Raw genomic sequence first — 16,783 nt, forward strand, 5'->3', positions numbered from 1 at the left:
CTGGGACCCGAGAATGCTGAGAAATGTAGTCCCCGTAGCACCAAAGTACAATCAACCTGCGCAGCAGGGAGAACAGGTGCGCTTTATAGCGCCAAGCACTAGCACAGGTGAGCGATGCTTGGGTCGCCTCCTGGGACCCGAGAATGCTGGGAAATGTAGTCTCCTGTAGAACCAAAGTACAATCAACTTGCGCAGCAGGGAGAACAGGTGCGCTTTATAGCGCCAAGCACTAGCACAGGTGAGCGATGCTTGGGTCGCCTCCTGGGACCAAAGAATGCTGGGAAATGTATTTCCCCATATCACTAAAGTACATTTAACCCCTAGTCTATTTCTCTTGTGGCTACAGTGTGCCGCCTCCTACCATGTACCCCAAGTATTTGACTCAATCAGTTGCAATTCTTGTTTTTTTTAGGATTAATAAATATGTCTTCTTTTAATGTGCTGAGAATATCCGTTAGATGTTTTTTATGACCTACCCAGGATCTACTGAAATTTGCAATATAATTTAAGTATGCGGCAGGTAAGGAATTAACGGGTCTCAAAAATTGATTCATTGGAGGAGCAACATGTCATTTAAAGGCTACAACTGTGAAATGGAAAGGACAGTGGGCTGTGGCAAAATCTTTTTATCTTCGGAAATTAGGGGAATCTGCCAATGCCTTTGGTGAGATCAATAGAACCTATACATTTGAACTACCCAATCTGTTATATTTATTTGTGTATGCATGGCAGGAGGTAACTATCAAATTTAGAAATCTGGTTACCTCTCCCGAAGTTCAAACAAAACCAAATGGATCCATCCGATTTTGGTAAAAAGACAATCAGCGAACACAAGTTACTGCCAGATAGCTCTATTGCATCTAATTTTGGCATCTTAGCTGCTCCTTCATGAATGGCTTTTCTATGGTTTTCTAAGATATGCACAGAGTACTGCTTTACAATGCTGCCTAGTTCATTGGAAATAAGATGATACAACATATTTGTCTGCCCAGGTGAACCTGAAAATATTGATGAGAAGGATTTTAAAATTTATCTTAGTTCTAACTTTTGTTGTTTGCCTCATTGTTGTCTTACATCAAAAGAGGACTTTGTGTGAGATGTTCCTTTTATAGAGTGTACGAACAAAGGTCCCTGAGGAACCAGTTCTTCCCATTTCTTCTAATGATTTATGTGAAAATCTTTTCTTCTTTTTCCTTTTCCGACAGTCTTATGTGGCATATGACCTTATATATTCTTTCCAGAACTTGATAGGGACTTTGCCATGCCTCTAACAATTTTTATTCATGAGATGTTAACAGTAACATCCAGCCCTCACCTCGAGCTCCCTCATTTTAGTGCCTTAATAGTATTGACCTATCTGTTTATTCTTTGCTTATATCAAATACGCTCCTAGCAAATAACATAACTTTCCAGTCTGGGAACTCAGCTGCATGATTTGTTTTAACAAAGGTGTACCCTCATTTTGAGATTCTTCATAACACTCTTTAGTCATTTCTAGCAGGTCTCTAAGTTTTCTCACAAACAGTACTTTGAAAGGTAAAGGTAAAAACCTAAACTGATTTGAACTTGGCACCTGATTGCAAAGACGGCTAAAGGAAGAACTGTCCCATTCCCATTCCCCCTCATCATAATTGAACACTTTTCTCAATGTGAGCTTTTTAGGACCAATATACCATTCAACCAAAACATCTGCCTATAACCTGAAGTCCTCAACAAGTGGATTTCCAGTTCCTTGTAGACTTGGGAAAACAGTTCAGATACAAATGGGGAACCCAGATTGGCAATATATTATTTTGGGATACCTATTCTTGAAAGTACTTACACCACGACTGAATCAATTTGTTTAACCTCAATCTGTCCTAATGGCCTGCCTAAAGATATCTGGTTGCATAATCTACAATCACAACTTTGACCTAATAGCCACTACTTGATCTTGTAGGGGACTCACCAATTTAATTCCTTCCTATGAAAAGGGAGGTACACTTACCAGCATCTTTTGTATGGGTGTTCAGAGTTGTTATGTTGTTTTTTAACTTGGCATTCAGGGTATTCCTTACAGATTGTTTTTATTTGAGTATAGATACTAGGCAAGTCAAAATGTGCAGGTATGCTTTGTCCATTTTTTGTGTCCCACAGTATACCTCTAATACATGACTGTGAGCTATAAACATAACCTGCTCCTGAAAAGGTTTTGAGACTAATCATTGTTTGGCCTGGTCTGCCCAACTGATATAGCAAGCCATTCTTAATTACAATGTGGAGTACTACCAGATGTCCAGACATCTTACTCTGGGGCCTGCTGTATCTTCCAGGTGGGCTATTAGAAAATCCTGGTCTTCCTCTGCCACATATACTGAAAAAGTAAAGCAGATTGTAAAGAACCCCAATGTTTCTTGTCAATCCTCCTCTCCCTTTTAGTTTTATACTCTCTCCCTGGACCGACATCAGGGATGTCTGAGTTATAAAAAGTGGCTTCTTTTAACCATGGGCCCTCCTCAGACAAAGACTCCTCTAACAATAGTAGTAACCCTTCTGTGTCAGTGCCTAATATGAAGGCGCCAGGGAGTTTAAACACCCCTACCTCTAGTGGAACCCTTAAATCTAATGGCCTTTTTACTGTCACTATGGCAAGCAGATATTTCTTTCAAACCCTGTGTACACATTTTATACTATCCTCCTACTAGGAATAATTTGTTGGGGATTTACCAGTTCTGGGTGATGAATTGCCTGTATCCCGAGTCTAATAGAGATTTCACTTCCCAGCCAATCACATTAGGAGGACTATAAAAGGGCATATCCCCATACTCTTAGTCTAACATACAGGTCTTAGGATTCATCCCATTTCGATAGGTCCCTCCTCCTCCCCCTGGCATGAACAGAATCACACTTTATGTTCCCACTATCCACAGTCAAAGCATTGTGGTTTTGATGAGCCAAAAGGAAGCTTAGGGTTAAGAGAAACTACAGAAGATTCCACCCTTTGCGCATAACTTGGCTTAAGGTTTTGAGATAGAAAGGACAGGACTTTTCCTGCCTTTGTTTCTTCAGTTAAATTCATGGGTACTGGAATGTGCAAATAGGATGTGGCCATTTTAGTAGCTTGAGCAACAGTCAGATCATTATGCAGTTGCAACCACCTTTCTATGGACCCTGGAAAAGCTTCCTACCCTTATTCCAGAAAAATAGGATTATTTCTTTCTGAGGACAAGGCAATTTGTCAGCCCTATGTTTAATCATACAGAATAGGGGTCATGGGGCACGTCTTTGCTAACCACTCTGTTGTCTGAAACATAGTAAGTCTCTTAATCAATACCTAATCTTTCCAAACTGTGTTTTTTGATTTCTAAGTAGGGAGTGGTGTCTGTTGGAGTGACAGACTGATAAACTGCCTGTAGAACTCCTATCAATAATGGCCCCATAATAGTGTCCCACAAATCACACAAGCAGTCCGTTGTTTGTGCAATTTTTTAAAAACTTATAAAAAATAAGTTGGGATCTTCTCCAAGAGTAAACTCTTGCAACATGACGGAGGGAATCTCGGTGTAACTGTGAGCTGCAAATATACCTTTGCAAAATAGTCTAAATGTTTTGTTATTATCCCACAAGTTGATATACCACAAAATCCATCCTTTTTTATGGAAGATTATGCCACTTTTGACACACTTGTCGTAGGGATTCTCATTATAGAAACAAGACTGCTGGATTTGGGCAGCAGCCCCACAGAATGTAGGGGACAGAGTCTGATCCTGTGCCGTGTGACAGCTGTCGGCCTAACCCTTCCGGCCAGCTAGCAGCACCTCACCAGTACCCAAGAGCAGAAGTTGATTTGTGGCAGCCCTTTGCATGACATCTGGAATTTTCAGGGAAATCATGGTGGAACAGACTTTACTCTTTCTCTCAGTCACATATGTCTCACACATACAAAGGCAAAACAGAAGCAGGACTAGATTCAACACGTTTTGTTGAACTAACTGATTTCTATGTAAAAAGGCATGCATTGCAATTATGAGGATGATAACAAAATAATAAAAGCAAGGCAGTGACAAGGAAAGTGAATCATATAAAAAGTCCCACCATGCTGTCACAACAATGGTTGTAAAATCCCTACCTGCACTACTAAAGTTCTATACAAGAGTATGGCAGTATAAGCCCTAATCTGCCCATCAACCCTCCTGGGAGAACCACATGCCCCCTACTTGTGATTGTAGGTAAAGGAGAGGCCTTTTGGCCTACTGTGGAGGGAGAGACTGAGTCAGATCTCAGCTGAAACTGCAGAGGCGACATGCAGGGTATGATGGCAACTGATTGGAGTTCCCCTCTATCCTGCAGGGGACAGTGAGGTGCTTTATAATAAAACATGAGGTATTCTCAGAAAACTGTCCTGACGTAACAAAACATATTTTTGTGTATGAGAGCTGGGGAAATGATGAAAGCTTTGACCTGACAATAACCCATAACTTATCACGTACAACCTTGAATGAAACACAGAATGAAAATGTTGTGCAGAGAAAGAATAATAGAATTCTGCACAAAAGGTCAAGCTGAAAAAAACATCTCCACTAAAGTAAAGCATTGCTAAAATAATAACAATACAATTGAATGTACCGGAGTGAAAGGGCAAATGCTGCAGGCCTAAGCTAAAATAAAGTGCCTGTGTAATAGCTAAATAACCTCACAACACCCTCCCCATTGTCGGTTCAAAGTGTAGGCGTACCTGAAAAAGCCTAAAGTGAAAAACTGCAATTTCTACATCGATAACTTAAAAATTAAGTCTAAAATGTACACAATGAAATGCCTATTTCGGCAAAAAAACTGACAAAAAGCGGGCCAGATTAAAACTGGTCAATTTAGGATTGAGAAAAATATTTATCAAAATAGGGCCAAATGTCAATACTTCAGCAATAATCATGATCATTTAGAAAATTGTCAATTTCATAAATTTGAATAGAATCCAGAAAAGACTGCACTTCAGCAGATGTTAATGCAGCCAATTCGTTGGCAAGGAAGCTGAGAGAGCTCTCATGTTCCAGCATCCCGGGCAGTGCCAGCTGTTGTAGCATCAACAGCCACTTGGTCCTCCCAGGGTGATTCATAGGAAGCTTCCTGCAACAAATGCAATCTCGATGTGCATGTCTGGTAATGAGCACTCGTCGAGAACATCAACAGATCAGCATTCAAAGAAGGTATGCGCTTCATACCAAGACATATTTCTGGTGCATGCTCGAAAAGGGCACCACAAGAGGTAAAGGACAGGCTGTACACAGTTCAAAACGGATCTGAATGACATAGACCAGTTGCACTCCAGCTCTTCCACAAGCAGTGCTCCAAAGTGCTGCATCATGTGTTCATGACATAGTTGGGCTGATAGAAGCACCATGAGTCCTCCTTCTTGAGAAAGGGCAGTCGTTGCCAAGAAAAAAATAGCAACAGCACAATGCCTCCAATTAATGCCAAGGTAATAGGGAGTCCCCAGAAAATACTCAAGAAGATACAGTGTACGGCTGAAGGTATGAATCGAAAGATAGAGGGAAGGTGTTGAAAAAACTGGAACCAACAGCCTTAAAGAAATGCACAATCCCAGTGGTTCTAGAGGTGTTAAAGATTTGCCCAATTAATTCAATTAAATGTTTAGAAAAGTTAGTATTTAAGAGGGACTGTATCTCTGCAGATGACCTCGCCACTTGGAGAGCATAGGTCTTGAGGGCAGATGTAAGCGTCACGTGTTTTTGAAACAAAAGAGCTTTCAGACTGCTTAGCTTGTCAAAATTTACATTTGAAGTAGCATTATGAGGCCATATCTCTGCGACTTTCATCTGTTGCGTTGGCGGAAAAAGCTCATTACTGCAACAGGTGGCAATTTGGGAGACCAAAACGAGGTAGGCAATTCCAGCTCGCATTCCACAACAGTTCTCTTTGCTCAGAACCACACAGCTCCAATTCAAGAGCATCTGGAATGCTGGACGAATCAAAAGGACAGGAACTCTATTCAGATAACAGGGTAAATTTGCTACTGAAGCATTGCATGCTCCGTGCAAAGACAGCTGTTTACAAATCATCGAACGGCTCACAGAAGTCTCAAACTCGCTTCCCCTAAGAAAGACCTCTTTCATGCCACTAAAACATTTGCACAAGAAGGGCAGCTCCCACACCTCATGAAGGTAACTATCTTCTAGCCTTTTATATCTGTCTACAGGGAACGTGCTTCAAGCTCAGGGTGAAGTGCAGTGTGGAAATAGGCAGATTAATAACCCCATGAATAAACCAGACAGCAGATGGTATTTCTGCCACAGTAAAAGGCAACTTTTCGAACTTTTCGATGTTAAGCATGACATCAGTTGCTTCTTTCTTAGCCATTATTTGTTGCTGTTGCGTTAAATTAAATGTGGCAAATAGTTCTTTCGAGTTAACATATTGCCATGTATGCGACCACTTTTTAGGACTTCTAGCGTCCAACCTGACTGCATCATGGACCTCAGTTGAATTCGGCCATGCGGTAAAGATAACATGCCATTTTGTATAATGTCGATCTCAGAAGAAATTATGTTGTTTAGGGTATATATGCGGTTGGACAAGGTGTTCATTCCATTATCTACAACAACTAATGCTTTCTGTAAGTTTTCCTGATCTTTTTGCCTTAACTGGGCTGCGACTTCTATTTGGGGAAATTTCCAAATTTCGTTATAAATTTCATACATGAAGTGCTTTTTTGGTTGTTTTCTGGGGCCCAACAGAAAATCTTGTAAATCTGTATCTTCTGATAGGAGACTGAAGTGTACCTTTACAGCTGCTAGTGAAGAAGATTTCAGCTACTGTTGGCATACTTTTCCTACGCTATCTGTGGTGACAATATCAGAGTGTTGTGATGATAAGTAACAAGGGTCAGGCCGGCTTGCTCTAAAACCGCCTTTGGAGTTTATAAAACGTGCATGACAATCATTTGTGCCACTGGCCACAATAACCATGCGTCTGGACCTGAGAGTGCTGTGTTAAATGTTCCTTTCTGGACCCACCCATCAAGCTGTTTTTCAGTGACATTTATTATTTTTTGCCACTTATTGAATTTAGCTGGTGAGGGAATACTGGGAGCATTCATTTCCTTAATTTTTGCCAAGCCTAAAAAACGGGCTTGCTGTATAGTGTTGTTTAAAAATATAGACCCTCATTACAACCCTGGTGGTAAAGTATGCTTACCGCCGTGCCGACGGCTGCCAACATACCGTGTCCGCGGTCGAAATCCACTACGGGTATTATGACCCACACTTAGAAATCCTCCACAATACAGACACCCACACAAGTCCGCCACACCAGGTCATTGATAAAGTGGCGAAGTAAAACCCACACCGTTACGCCAACAGGAATACGCCCACACTATTACGACCCACGAATCAATGCAGCGGTCATTCAAACGTGGTAAACCATTGGCGGTACACACCGCAGCGCTCAAAATACACACACATTTACAAAACACAACCACATTGGACAATTCAAAATACACACACCTGATACACATACACACACCACACCCACACACCCAATCCTATATAAAACACACACCCACATTACTCACAACCCCTTACAATGAAAAAGTTAGAAGAAGCAGAGAGAGAGAAAAGCAAAGACCACACCAGCATCCAGAGGCACACAACACCATCACTCATACACCATCCACACACAAAACACCACACACCCCAGAACATCACCCCACACATCACATCAACCATCACATCACACATCACATCATAGCACCTCAAAGGCACCCCAGGTTTTCAGAGGAGGAGCTCAGGGTCATGGTGGAGGAAATCATCCGGGTAGAGCCACAGCTATTCGGAACACAGATGCAGCAGACATCCATTGCTAGGAAGATGGAGCTATGGTGGAGAATTGTTGACAGGGCCAACGCAGTGGGACAGCATCCAAGAACGCGGGATGACATCAGGAAGAGGTGGAACGACCTACGGAGGAAGGTACGTTCCGTGGTATCCAGACACCAGGTAGCCGTACAGAGGACTGGCGGTGGACCCCCACCTCCTCCCCCACAACTAACAACATGGGAGGAGCAAGTCTTGGCGATCATGCATCCTGAGGGCCTCGCAGGAGTAGCAGGAGGCTGGACTCTGGTAAGACAAATCTATACTACTATATCCCCCCCCACCCTACCTGCATGCCGTCACTAACTCCTACCCCTACCCTCATACCCATCACTCCACCACCTCACATATACCCCACTATCACAACCCACACATCCCAATACCAAGCCCTGCATGTTACACCAATGCATGGACACCCATCACAGACCTGCATGGACACCCATCACCAAAGCATGTCCAAGGGAGAGACTCACCCATGGCACACAATCACCACTCACACAAGGGCCAAGGGGATATTGCAAGCACAGTAGTAGAGGGAAACACACCCATTGCACAAGATGCCACACACAGATACAATAACAATGCATTTCCACCCCAACAGGACCCCCTACACGATGTCACCGGACAGGAGGTGCCAGCCATATCCAGTCCCCCCACAGAGAGGCCCACAGTGACGACAGCAGCTCTGCACACCTGGATCAAGATGACCAGCCCGGCCCATCAGGGACCTCTGGACAGTCGGTTCCCCTGCCACAGTCCCAAACCACCACAGAAACTCCCCCCTCAGGAAACACCACCACACCACCCACCCAGCAGGCCCATGCCACTGTCCTCAGGACACGTCCATCAACAGTGTGTCCACAACTACAGGGACCATAGGACACCCCACAAACACAGGACAATCAGGGACCTGGGGTCAGTGGCAGTGGGCACACGGTTCAGGGGACAGAGGCACAGGATAACAGGGAAGCTGGGAGGACTGCCCTGCGACAGGGGGAGGACAGGCCCAGGGAACCCACTCTCCACGAGGCACTCTCAAACATAATGGGAGCATACCACCATTCCCAGGAGACCATGGGCACGGTACTGGCCAAGTTTCAGGAGACCCAGCGGCTACAGGAGGGACAGTACCTGGGGATCAGGGAGGACCTGAAGTCCATTAACACCACCCTGATCACCATTGCAGGGGTGCTGGCAGACATGGCCAACACCATGAGGGAGACAGTGGCATACCACCGAGCCCCCCTGACACCAGCCCAAACGATGAACAGCCTTCCACGTCTTCCGTCGCTAGTGGACAGGAGGTCCCGCCACAGGACCAACAGGCCACCAGCACCCCCCTTCTCCCGCCTGCAGAAGGAGAACCACCCCGCAAACGGTCCCTGCGATCCAGGCAGAAGACAGAGAACATTGCCAAGACCCCGCCAGGAAATAGGACTCTCCTGATTGTCACCCTTCTGTCCCATTCTGTCACCCTGTCCACCTTGAACTGACATTGCTCCACTTCCTATGCCCCCTTGGACAATGCACCTGTGATACCAAGAGACTGGACTCTATCCTGGACATTCCTCCACCATCACCCCAGCCCCTTCGACATACCCCTATGCACATTAGCCCATAAATAAACACCCTTGAATCACAAAACAATCTGGAATCAGTCTGTACTTTCACAAATGAATAATTACAACTTATTTGACAAATATCAATGTAAATGTTCATTTGCACATACCAAGGTATGACAGTTGTTGGGCAGCAGTACACATAGCAGAAGGCAGAATGAGTTACCCAGATCTGTGAAATGGAAAGCCAAAGTGAACTGTCAGGGTCCATACACAGAGGACTTATACAATGTCCTACAGTAGTCAGATATGAGATGAGCAGTGCCAGTCTCTTTCCTGTGTCTCACTGGAAGTACTGCATAATGATGTTGTTTCGGTTGTCAATATCTTCTTCCTCTGCCTCCTCTTCCTCACTGTCCACAGGCTCCACAGCTGCCACAATACCATCATCAGGCCCATCCTCCTGCAGAAAAGGCACCTGGCATCGCAAAGCCAGGTTGTGCAACATGCAGCATGCCACGATGATCTGGCACACCTTCTTCGATGAGTAGTATAGGGAGCCACCTGTTAGATGGAGGCACCGTAATCTGGCCTTCAGGAGGCCGAAAGTTCGCTCAATAATACGCCTACTTAGCCTGTGTGCCTCATTGTAGTGTTCCTCTGCCCTTGTCCTGGCATTCCTGACTGGGGTCAGTAGCCATGAGAGGCTGGGGTAACCAGAGTCACCTGCAAATGTTGAGGGAAATCTGTTGGACACACACTAACCCTTAGGGACTACCCCATACCCAGACACCTATTCATACTGTGTGGGGACCTTGGGCTCACCTATTAACCACACACTGTGCCTCTGGAGTTGGCTCATCACATAAGGGACGCTGCTATTCCTCAAAATGTAAGCGTCATGCACGGAGCCAGGATACTTGGCATTCACATGGGAGATGTACTGGTCTGCTAAACACACCATCTGCACATTCATAGAATGGTAGCTTTTTCGATTTCTGTACACCTGTTCATTTCTGTGGGGAGGGGGGGACATATGCCACATGTGTACCATCAATGGCACCAATGCTGTTGGGGATATATCCCAGGGCACAGAAGTAAGCTTTCACTGTGGGCAAATCCTCCACCTGGGGGAATACAATGTAGCTGCACATGTGTTTCAGCAGGGCAGACAACACTCTGGTCAACACGTTTGAGAACATTGGCTGAGACATCCCTGATGCCATGGCCACTGTAGTTTGGAAGGAGCCACTTGCCAGGAAATGGAGCACTGACTGCACTAGAGGGGGTTTTCCTGTTGGATGGCGGATGGCTAACATCAGGTTATCATCTGCCCCAGCGGATGTGCCCTATGGAGGAGAATGGTGAGCAGAGGGTCATGTACCACATAGGTTGCACAAGTGTTTTTGCTGTAATGTGAGTAAATCCGTGTGTGGCGTTGTCTGTCTGTATTTCTGCCCAAATGTGCTGTGACGCAGTTAGGTGCCATCCCATGTGCCACCTTGAAATGGCGGCTGCCTGACCTGTAAGGAGGGACAAGGGGAAATGAGGTAACTGCGCTGGCATTGTGCAGCGTCGCGGTAGGCGGTCGAGGACCGCAGCGCAATTCAACATTGGTTATCATTGGGCCCTATGGGTTCCAGGAGCCAATGACGATGTGCGCCGGCAGTGACGGTACGCACCGCCGTGGACGTGACCGCCATTCTCTATCTGTTCACTCACTTGATACCTGACCTTCAACAGGAGAGGACCTACACTGCAAGTGCTGCTGTGACCTGTGTCTGGAAGCGACAATGGCTCGATTGTCTGGGGAAAGGGCCCCTGCCTTCACTTCGGAGGAGTTGGAGAGACTGGTGGATGGGGTCCTCCCCAGTACACGCTACTCTATGGTCCTCCAGACAAACAGGTGAGTACACTGTGAGCAAGATGCGTGGGCCATGAATGTATGGAGTGGTGTGGATGAAAGATACATGTGGGGGCTGAGGCCTGCATGTGAGGATGGTGAGTGTATGTGTGTCAGGGCATGGGTGGGAACTGATGGGCAATGAGTATGACGAACCGGACGGGAGAGTAATTTCCTTTCATCCTATACCTTTCCTCTAGGTCAGCGCCCACCAAAAGAAGGGTATTTGGCGTGCCATCGCCAAGGAAGTGCGGACCCTGGGGTCTATCATAGACGGAACACCCACTGCAGCAAGAGATGGGAGGATCTGCGCCGCTGGAGCAAGAAGATGGCGGAGACCCAGCTGGGGCTGGCCTCCCAACGAGGAGGGGGTGCCCATCGCACCATGACCCCCCTAATGTTCAGGATCCTGGCGGTGGCATATCCGGAGTTGGATGGGCGCTTGAGGGCATCACAGTTTCATTCAGCTGACTCTGCATGCTTTACGAGGTGTCTGGGTGGGGGATGTGGGCTGTGGGTTCCCCTAGGCCAGGGCGAACTTGGTAGGGTAGGTCCCTTGTTAGGCAAGCTCTGAGGAACTCCAACCCCAATAGTGGTTTTGGGCATCTACAACTAGTCAGCCTCCTGTGGGTTCCAGGTGTGCAGCAAATGGTGTTAGGCATAGTCCTCGATGGGCACGTGAGTTTCCTACTAACTGCTAGTGCATGGCCTAGTGCATAGGGCTGCTCCCTGTGTGTTGTGTCCGCCAACAGTAGTGTTGTTGCTGGCATTGACCATGTGACTCCTCTGTCTATCTCCCCCTTCTTGTTTTGTCACCCTGTCCTTGTGTGCATTAGCATCAGCTGGCGGAGGAGCAAAGGCACCGGAGATGGAGGGAGCTGCATCCCACATGGCTCAGGAGGGTGAATCCACTGACGGTCAGGGCACCAGCCAGACAGAGGGCGAGGGGAGGTCCACGACGGGGACCGCCCTCCCAGCAGCCCCTCAGCGTGTTTCCCGTGCCCGCTCACCCAGGAGGGTGGCATCTCCTTCGCCCCAGGCACCTCAGGCCGTGCCCCAGTCAGCCCTGCTGCCCTCAGTGAGAAAGCTATAGACTTCCTGAGATCCACCACTGTTGGGCAGTCAACCATTTTGAATGCCATCCAAGGTGTTGAGGCATTTGCAGCAAACAAATGCATACCTGGAGGGCATTCATTCTGGCATGGCGGCTCAACAGAGAGCATTTCAGGCTCTGGCCTCAGCACTGATGGCAGCCATTGTCCCTGTGTCCAGCCTCCCCCCTCCAACGTCCACTACCCAGACCCAATCCCCTCTACCTCAGCCTATCCCAAGCACACAATCAGACCAGCATGCACACACATCAATACACAAAAGTGTCTCAGGCAAACATAAGCACCACACATCCCACAGGCACTCACACAAGTACCATACCCATGCAGACACACCAACATCCACTGCCTCCACTGTGTCCCCCTCCTCCACATCCTCCACCTCCCTCCCTGTTTCGTCTCCACCTACACCTGCATGCACTACATCCTCAGCCACTACCTCAATCACCAGCATGCCCATCACTACACACCGCTCACGTGCAATCACAACCCCCACTACCATTCACACGTCCCCTGTCTCCTCTCCCAGTGTGTCTGTGAGCCCTCCTCCCAAAGTACACAAACGCCGGCACACACCCACTCAAAAGCCATCCACCTCACAACAGCCTCCAACCCATGCACCTTCACCCAAACTCAGCAGACGTACACCTACTACCTCTTCCTCCTCTCCCAAACTCCCTCAGTCTTCCCCTCCCAGTGTGTCCCAAAAAATTTACCGAGCTAACCTGGAGCTCTTCCCTAGACCTCCACCCCCGTCCTTCTCCTAGGGCCAGGATGTCTAGATCCCAGCCCAGCACCTCAGCCACCAAATCTGCATCTGCTGTGGTCCCTGCTACTCCAGTACGCTCAAAGGGGGCACCCGTCAGAGCTGCCAGTGTGCCACAGACAGAAAAGAAGGACCACCCTATTCCACCACCAAAGCTCAAAAAAGGGACCAGCTTCAAGCAGGGGACAGTCACACCACCCACCCAGCAAGGCCTTGCACAAACACAGAGTGGACAGTGCAAAGTCCCTGCAGCGGCTGTCAAGATGGGGAAGGGCCACAAGCCAAAGGGCACATTACCTCTGGGCACGATGTCACCTGGGCAGGGGCTGGTGACCACCAAATCATCAGGGATGGCAGCCACACGCACCCCAGTCACCACCGTCGCTCCGACCGCCACCTGCACCACCATCTGCACTGCCACCGGCACCTCCACTGCCACAATGTCAGTCTGCAGCATCCTCCCCAAGGATCAGCCATCCGAGGCTGCCGGAGACGGTATAGTGTCTCCATCCACCCCAACAGTCACTTGCACCACGGCCTGCACTGGCAGCATCTCCGCCGCCTGCACCACCAACAGCACCGCTACGTGCACAGCCGATGCCACTCTGTCGGACGTCAGCCCCATCCCCAATGTGCAGCCGTCAGAGTCTGCAGGTGACGTCCTGGACCCTGGACACGCCACTTGAGACACCACCTCCAGCACTGACACAAACCAGCAATTGGCAGCCTAAGTCGCCACAGGATGGAGTGTGGGTCTGCCTCCATGGCGTATCATGCTACCTGTTCTGGGTACATCGCGTGGCTGTGACACACAGGTGAGACGAAGTCAACATGCCACACCCCAGGAGCAGCATCACTGGGCACAAAGCCCCCTCCAGAACCAGTGGAGAAAAGCATCCACTAACACAGTCCTTGGCAGGATGAAGCACTCTGGGCACAAAGCCCCCTCCAGAACCAGTGGAGAAAAGCATCCACTAACACAGTCCTTGGCAGGATGAAGCACTCTGGGCACAAAGCCCCCTCCAGAACCAGTGGGAGACGCCACCCACTTGAGAGGCTGTGGCTTTGTACTCCCCAGGACCAAGCAGTGGGCAAACCACCCACTTGAGACTTGAGAGACTGTGGCTTTGCACTCCCCAGGACCAAACAGTGGGCAAACCACCCACTTGAGACTTGAGAGACTGTGGCTTTGCACTCATCAGGACCAAGCAGTGGTCAAACCACCCACTTGAGAGACTTTAGAGACTCTGGCTTTGCACTCCCCAGGACCAGGCAGTGGGCATGGAGCCCCCTCGAGGAGCAGTGGCATCGTACCATCATCCGGCTGAGGTGCACCCCCCCCCCCTTCCCCCTGAGGTGCCTGTTTTTTTTTTTTACCTGATGCCCCTGCAGTGTTCTCTCTGTTTTGAGGCAGGTGTCATGTGTGGGCTTCACCCATGCTTTTTGGGACCACTGGTCCACGACATTTCATGGGACAGTGTACGGCATTGTGTACTTGCTGTAAATATTTGTGTGTACTGATTATTTACTGTTCTCTTGGGCTATCTGATTGTTCGAATATTACACTAGTTAAACTAATTTCGTTTGGACCTTGCGTTCTTCCAGGGGGTGACTGGGTGTATCTGTAATGTTATTGGATATGTGTGTGTGTTGTTGTGGGTGGGGGTGTTGCGTTTTGCGTGTGTGTGTCACTCTCTTTTCCCTCCTCCCCTCCCCTGTGTGCTAGGTGCAGTACTCACCGTGGTCGTTGCTACCGCCGTTCGTACTCCTGGTAGATGAGAAGATACACCAACATTGGTAACACCTGTAGTTCGGGCTCCATGGTGTCCTGGTTCTTCGGTGAGTGTCGAGCGGTGAGTGGTTTCCCTTCTGCGTACTGTTTCCGCCGTGCTTTTGATGGCGTGGCACCGCCCCAGAAAAGCTGGTGGATTGGCGCCTTGTAATAGTGTGGGTGGTACATTGTGTTCCACCTGTCTGTTGGTGGTTACCGCCGCGGTGTTTGTTGCTACCGCCGTGGCGGCCGGAGTGTTAAAGTGGCTGTCTGTGTTGGCGGTTTCCGTCATGGTCGTAATTCCATTTTTTGGACTGCCAGCGTGTTAGCGGTATTACTGCTGCTTTATCACCGACTGCCAGGGTTGTAATGAGGGCCATAATTTGCAGCAGAATAAGGCATTCTCTAAACAAAACTTCCCTTCCCTGTATCTGCCAAAATTGAGTTCCCCAAACACTTTTTAACTCAATCGACTTTAACCAATATTCATAGCCATCTATTTTTTTTTTTAGTTCAAAATGATTTATTCATTTATAATAAAAAAAAAAAAAATGTAGACAGAGAAACAAAATTACAGCATTCTGTACATATATTGCTTGTCTTAGGCAATGTAGAAAAGTAAATAAATAAATCAAAGCTCTATATACATACATGTGTAATTCTGTATTATATTGGGTAGAGAAATATAAAGAGAAGATAACATAAAAGAGAGCTAGAAACATGAAGAGAGAAGATAAAGAGATAGAGTAAAATTCGGCATGATATTGCTGTGAGATACCGATTAATGAATGTGATAGAAGGGTTGAGGGTTAAATGCACTTGGGTGTCATTTGGAATAAGGTCTAGAAATGTGTTCATGGTAGTTTGTTGGAAGCAAAACATTTATCCAAGGAGACCCATATATTATGTGAGTGTGTTTTCCACAGAGAGTATTGTAGAGCAGTGTTATCTGCTCCGCGGATTTAAATTATCCAATTTACCCATGATGTAAAAACGGTTTTGTGTGTAGATTTCTAATTAGTGGTAACAGATTTGATTGCTGCTGTGAGCAAAAGGTCAAGAAGTAGGCTGTCCGATTCAGTTTTGATATTAGGATCTAGAAAGCCAGTGATTAAGTATGAAAAACAGTTTTCTGCCTTAATATGGAATAGTTTGGAGATAAAGAAAAAAGACTTCATTCCAGAATTTTTGGACCTGTCTGCAGTAAAAAAAAAATCAGATGAAGAAGGTCTCCTTTCTCCTCCTGGCAGTTACAACAAGTAGGTGTATCTGCTATGTGCATTGCGTGTAGGCGTCCAATAAATATTATGTAATATCCAAAATTTGGTTTGCAAGAGTATAGGGGTAATTTTATGTAAAGTTATGTAATGTCACTGATCTCCACATTTTTGTCCATTCTTGATCCATAATTACAGATTTAGAGTGGTCATTCCAGAATTTTAGAGTCTTTATAAAATGATTGGTAGCTTCTGGTTGAAAAAATGGTAAATTCTAGATACCTGGTGGCCATGTCTGGAGAGTTTTAAAAGTAAAGAAATTACTGAAGGATCGGAAAGAGTGAGACTTAGACAGTGCTACTTTAATTTTAAGAAAGTTATAGAATTCCTAGTGCTCGATATGATATATTTTTTGTAGATTCGCAAAGGTAAAAGGATTGGAGAGGGTGCCTAATTGGGGGTAGTAAATACCTTTGTTTATCTATGATTGCCAGTGAAGAGTCTGCCCTTTATACTTGATATTTGGGTTGTGCCAAAGAGAAGCAAGATTGGAGGATTTCAGTTTAGCCTTCAATCTGTTATCAATTAAA

This window comes from Pleurodeles waltl, chromosome 10, assembly GCF_031143425.1.
Source record: "Pleurodeles waltl isolate 20211129_DDA chromosome 10, aPleWal1.hap1.20221129, whole genome shotgun sequence".
Lineage (NCBI taxonomy): Eukaryota > Metazoa > Chordata > Amphibia > Caudata > Salamandridae > Pleurodeles > Pleurodeles waltl.